Below are 6,213 nucleotides of genomic sequence, written 5' to 3' on the forward strand. Positions count from 1 at the left end.
ATGCACAAATGACCACAGCTGTCCATATGCTCCCCAACTGCAGAGGATCTGACAATTTGATTGTCAGAAATAATTGAAATAAGGAACTTTGTGTATTCCCGATTCCATCTGGGGTTATCAGGGAGAGACTTGACCTTTCCATAAATCCTTGCATTGTTCTAGCTTTATTTTGATTTTTATTTGGTCTATTTACTTCACATAGAGTTGTTCAAAATTATGGTGCTAAGACCTTCTAGAGAAAGGTAATTCAAAGATTTGAATAGTTACAAGAGAAAGAGTGGGGAATGTTGTACCAAAGTTCCCTTTTAATGTTGTGACCCAGTTTCTCCAATTGTCCTATTTAGTTTATTCTGTCTCAGGTTATAAGCTTTCCCTCTTACATGTTTGATGAGATAAAGGTCTACCTCAGTTGCTCTGCCCCAAAACCCCAGGCTATAATCATTCCCTCTTAAATGGTTGATGAGATGAAGGTTTTATATCTTTAGGTTATAGACATTCCTACTTAATGTTTGACAGGATAAAGGTTTATCCATTTTAGATGTCATTAGAATATCAGTAACCTCCCTCAACTGTGTCATCCTAGGGGCCTCCCCCACCATTAGGTTATCCCTACCTAGGTACCGCCCACATTGTGTCATTGTTCTTGTTAGCCTATAAAAAGCTTGCTGTCCCAGTACTCAGTGCTGGACTCTTTGAGATGATAGTCTCGTCCGGCCCTGGGACCAAGATCCATCTGGTCCCAGTTTCTCTCTCTGTTTAATAAACTATTGAATTGGTCTCTAAACTCTGTTTTGCTCAGTTTCTTTGGCATTACAAGAGAAGGCGGGAAAGAGGAAGGGAGGAAGGGAAGGAGAGAGGAAGAGTACCTACTGTACTCATGTAGATCTAAACTCTGCCTCTTTATAGTTTAGGATCAAATATTATTTAATTTTCATCTTATCTTTATAAATGTCTATTTTTATGTGTTTTGTGATATACTAATTATATATCATTGACTATCATGTATATTATTTACTAGTAAATTTATATTGGGGATATAAACTCAGACAATTTTAATTAAGAGAACTATATAATTGTTTGAAGACTGTTGATCTAGCACATCTTTACCCATTTACAAGATAGATCCTTCTATAAAAATAGTGTGAGAAACTTTAATACTTTGTTAAAATCCAGGTAATCTATATCTACTGATACTATATCTTGATTCATTGATCTAATAAACTGTGAATGAAAACAATGGGATTAATTTGATGTCCTATTTTTTTTTAATTCAATTTTATTTTTTTCAATTAAGACTGGTTTTCTTTACTTTTTCTACCTGTCTCTCCCCTGGAAGTAAAAAACAAAACAAAACAACCAAGACTTTGTAACAAATGACACAACTTTTTTTTTTTTTCTTTCTTTCTTTTTTTCTGAGGCAATTAGAGTTAAGTGACTTGCCTGAGATCACACAGCTAGGAAGTATTAAGTGTCTGAGATCTGATTTGAACTCGGGTCCTCCTGACTTCAAGGCTGGTACTCTATCCACTCTGCCACCTAGCTGCCCTTGACATAACTTATTTTTGATGAAACCACACTTTTTCTTAATGAGTATTTTTTTTCTTGGATATTTGCTGACCATCTCTCTCTAATAATAATAATAATAATTATATATATATATATATATATATGTATGTATGTATATGTTTATACATATATATTTATTATAGCTTTTTATTTACAAGACATATGAATGGGTAATTTTTTCAACATTGACCCTTGCAAAACCTTCTGTTCCAACTTTTCCTCTCCTTCCCCCCCATCCCCTCTCCTAGATGGCAGGTAGTTCCATACATGTTAAATATGTTAAAGTATATCTCATATTATATTTTATAAATTTTTCAGGAATAGAAATTGAATTCACTGGTCTCTGATTTGAAGATTGATCAAGTATTTTACCAGTTTTTCTTTTCTATGTTTCTTATGAATCTCAGGTTGCCTGAGTGGTCACAAGTTCAGGATATACAGTATGAAATATATTTTGCAAAAATTGATGCACTTTGGAGTAAAACAGAGAAAAATTTAATTTTTTTCATTGAATAAAAACCTTCAAGCTTATCTCAAATTAAAAGAATATTTGATGATGGAACATTAAAATAATACTCCTCTATTTCTTTATATTTTAGTTTTTACAATGGAGGTCATTACCCCCCATTGTAAAGATATAGCAAAAAGAGAAGTACAAACTTTTTTGGTAACCCTTGGCCGGTCTCCCTTTTACTATTGTAATTCCTATGAAGAATGATCTCAAACTTAATGTACTTTCTAAATTAGAGTGATTATAGCAAGTTTATATCCAAAGGCATAGCTGTTTGATGAGTATGCAGCTCTCAGTTACTAATATTTCTTAAACTGATTCTTGATTTCTTAAACTTATGAATATTTTTTGTCAGGAACCAGTCCTTTTTCTATGGCTCCAAGATATATTATGGAAGTATACTTGATAAAACTTGGCAACTGATCAAATATAAAGAGGGAGTCTGAGACAAAGAAGGAAAAGGGTCCTACTCTCAAACTTAGGAAAGTCTGGAGGGAGGGATTTACCTTCAAATTTTGAGGTCTGCTTTAGACAAACTAAGTTTTACATACTGTTTAATTATTGAGGTGAATTTATCCAGCAAGCAGTTGGACATGAAGGACTGGAATTCTAGAAAGATTATGACTGGATATATATAGGGAATCATCCTTATAGAGAAGATAACGAATATATAGGAACAGATGAGATCACTAAGAAAAAGAACTTAGGGAAAGTAGAAAAGGTATCCTATGGAAGAATTTTAGAGATGCCCATTATAAACAGTAGAGACAGATCACAATTTAGAAAATGAGATTGAGAATTGAGTGATCATACTAATAGGAAGAAAACCAGAAGAGAACAGTCTCTTGGGTAAAAAAAGGGGATGAGAATATCAAGGACTGGAGTGGCTAAAAATGCCAAAAGGAGCAGAGAGAAGGAAGATGAAGGCAGAGAAAAAGCTGTAGCAATGGCCTTCTCACCAAACATGCTTGGGAACCAATGCCCTGGCTACTTCTGGGGAGATGTATTCTAGCGGGGGCATTGTCTTAATGCAGTTTGAAAAGAGTTTGGAATTCCTATGTGTAGTCCAACAAAAGTCATCAATATTCCTTATATACCACTGATCTTGCCAGTGGTAAGAGCCTAAGGGGTTGGTTGGGGACAAGCTTCTAGTCATAGAAGTTTGGTATCTGGGAGAAAGGGTAATATCAGTTATCCAGAAACTGCTTTAATCAATAAACACTTGATTTTTTTGGCAAATGGAAAGAGCTGGTCATCAAGGACAATGTTGGTTTGTAGTACAAATACTTTTATAAACACTATAGAGAATGGCTGAAGATTATGAGCAGTATTGCCTCCTAAAATTACCAAAAGCAAAACCAAATCAATCAGTTAACTAGAAAATTTTACATAAGGCTCAACTTGACATCATTTGAGAGCAGAAATAAATGAATTTTGCAAGAAGACAATAAAGTGATTAAAATTGGAATAATTTTTTCTATGTTTATATACCAATTTGATTTGATGACCAGTCGTTATGAAAATACCATACATGAATTTTAACATCAAAGTTCCCAGTTGCCATTGTAATGCCAGAGAAACTGAGGCAAGATAGAGATTAAAAAGTTTTTAATATTTTATCTGGTTTCTGAGAGGGAGAGGAGTGTTGGAGGCAGAGCAGAATCCATTTTGTCTCCAGGGCTGAAATGGACTTTTGTCTCAAAGAATTCAGCATCGAATGTGAGAGTCCATTGATTTTTATAAGTGGCTCTAAGATCGGGGAGACAAAGGCAAGGGATGGAGTACGAGCATCGGCAGGAATTTTCAGGCAGGGACCATCAATTCGGTTCTGACAGGTTGGGTGTAGGGCCATAAATTCTGATAAACTGGGAGTGAAGGGGGTAGTTAGTTAGAGACAGAAAGTCTGGAATTTAGAGATATGTAAGCATATCTCCTAGTAAATCATCTGCAATTTAATGGTTAATGGTCAGGGCTCCCAGCTCTAATTATCTCAGTCCTAATGGTCAGGAAGGGGGGTTGCAATCAGGGGGATTGAGGCAGAACAATTTAGGGAAACTGAGGTAGAACAATAAAAGGAAACTGGCACAACACCATATGAGTTACTTGAAATGACACTTAAAAGGATGAATTAGGAAAAAAATGTCTGGATCAGATCAGCAGAATCTTGAAAACTTCAAGGTATTGTTTTACAAGATATTTTAGTGAGGTGAAGATATCAAAATGAAGGAGAAAATAATGAACAATGTTATTATTTAAAAAATAATATCCTTTCCAACATATGTACCAATTTGCTCATCTTTATAAGTCTTTTCAGAAGAAAAACATTATTACCCATGAGTTAGCTTGTACTAGCTCTTCAAGGATTTGGGATCATATTTATGGATCCTATTTCCTGGAAATTGCATTTTTGTATGACTTGAACTTCCATACCAAAATGACCCTAAGCAACTCTAAAATCAACTTACATTTAATTACTCATTTATTTTTATTTTTTAAAATTTTATTTTCAATTCATGTAACAAAACAAGCATTTCACAGTACAATAAAAAAGATGAATGCACATGAAACTGCAAATATACCATGGGTAACTTGCTGTTCCATCCAAATATACAACAAAGTTATATAAAATTCTATTTTTACTCCCTTTCCCTTCTCCCCCTTACCTAGAGATTGCTACTATTAGACACAAATAGGTATTTTTATGTAAAATTATACTTTACATATTTCTATTTATCAGTTTTTTCTGAATGCATATAATCTTTCTTCATGTATCCTTTATTTTTAATTTAGTTGCTCAAAGTTGTTCTTAAAACATTGCTGTTGTATACAATGCTCTCCTGGTTCTGCTCACTTTACTTCTCATCATTATATAAATGTTAACAGAATCCAAATCAAACAATAGAATGGTACTAACAAAAGCAAATAACCTAAAACAGAAAAGGAAATGAGAAAAAAATTTAAAACTATAATCAGCAACCATTTGCTAATTGAGCACTTCTCTATTCTCCTCTTCCCTAATACAGTATATAGAGAAAACTTCCTTTTGTCCATTGAAAGTTCCTTATGGAAATATTAAAAGAAAATAGGCTTTCATAAGTGATTTTTCTGAAACAGATCACATCATTACAGTCACACAATTTACTGAAAAGCAGGAAGAATACAATATGCCAATTAGGCAACAAACATTTATTAAGCTCCTATTATGTGGTAGGCACTGCTTGCCATTGGAGATACAAAAAAGGGAAAAAAGCAAAGTAAAACAAAATGCACCAGTCCCTACTTGCAAGGAATAATAAGAATAATAACTAACATTTAAATAGCATCTACTTTGTGCCATACCTTGTGCTAAGTGCTTCATAATTATTATCTCATTTGATCCTCATGGCAATTCTGAGAGGTAGGTGCTATTATCATCCCATTTTACAGATGAGGAAAATGAGGCAAATAGATATTATGTGTCACATTGCTAGAAAGCATCTGAGTCCCCATTTGATTCCAGACTACCTGACTCCAGGCCCACCTAGTTACCTTACAATTTACAGGGAGAGACAAGTAAATAATTGTGTACAAACAAGATAAATTGGAGATAATCACAGAGAAAAAGGACTAGCATTTAGGGGGATTGGAAAAGTTTCTAGTAGAAAGTTGGATTTTAGCTAGAACTCAAAGGAAGCCAAAAAGGGCTTACATTTATTGCTGGTTGGTTATAAAACAGCCTTGATTTAATAGAGAAAAGTACAAACTTCACTGTTTTCCCTTGACAAGGAACCTTTCATGCGTAGATAGATGTTAGGGTCATACAATCGCCCTTGATAAATGTTTTTGGTGGGAAGACAAATTCCCCTTGGGGAATGTCAAGAACTGAATTTCCCATAAGCCTGTGTGGTAATTTCACAGACTAATGGCAGGCTTCCCTTCCTCCATTGCCTCCAGCTAATATAGTCTTTTAAAGCAGGTGACTTGTGAAAAGGGTGGCAGTTTGGAAAAGAATGCTGAGGGAAGTTAGGAACTAGATGCTAGGGAGAAATGATTATAGCTGCTATATGTAGTCCATGCTGGGAGTAGCACAGCATTGACAGCAGTCCCAATGGGACCTGAGGCAGCAAGATGTGGGAATAGGTTTTTCCCTTAGCTCT

This window comes from Antechinus flavipes, chromosome 2, assembly GCF_016432865.1.
Source record: "Antechinus flavipes isolate AdamAnt ecotype Samford, QLD, Australia chromosome 2, AdamAnt_v2, whole genome shotgun sequence".
NCBI lineage: Eukaryota > Metazoa > Chordata > Mammalia > Dasyuromorphia > Dasyuridae > Antechinus > Antechinus flavipes.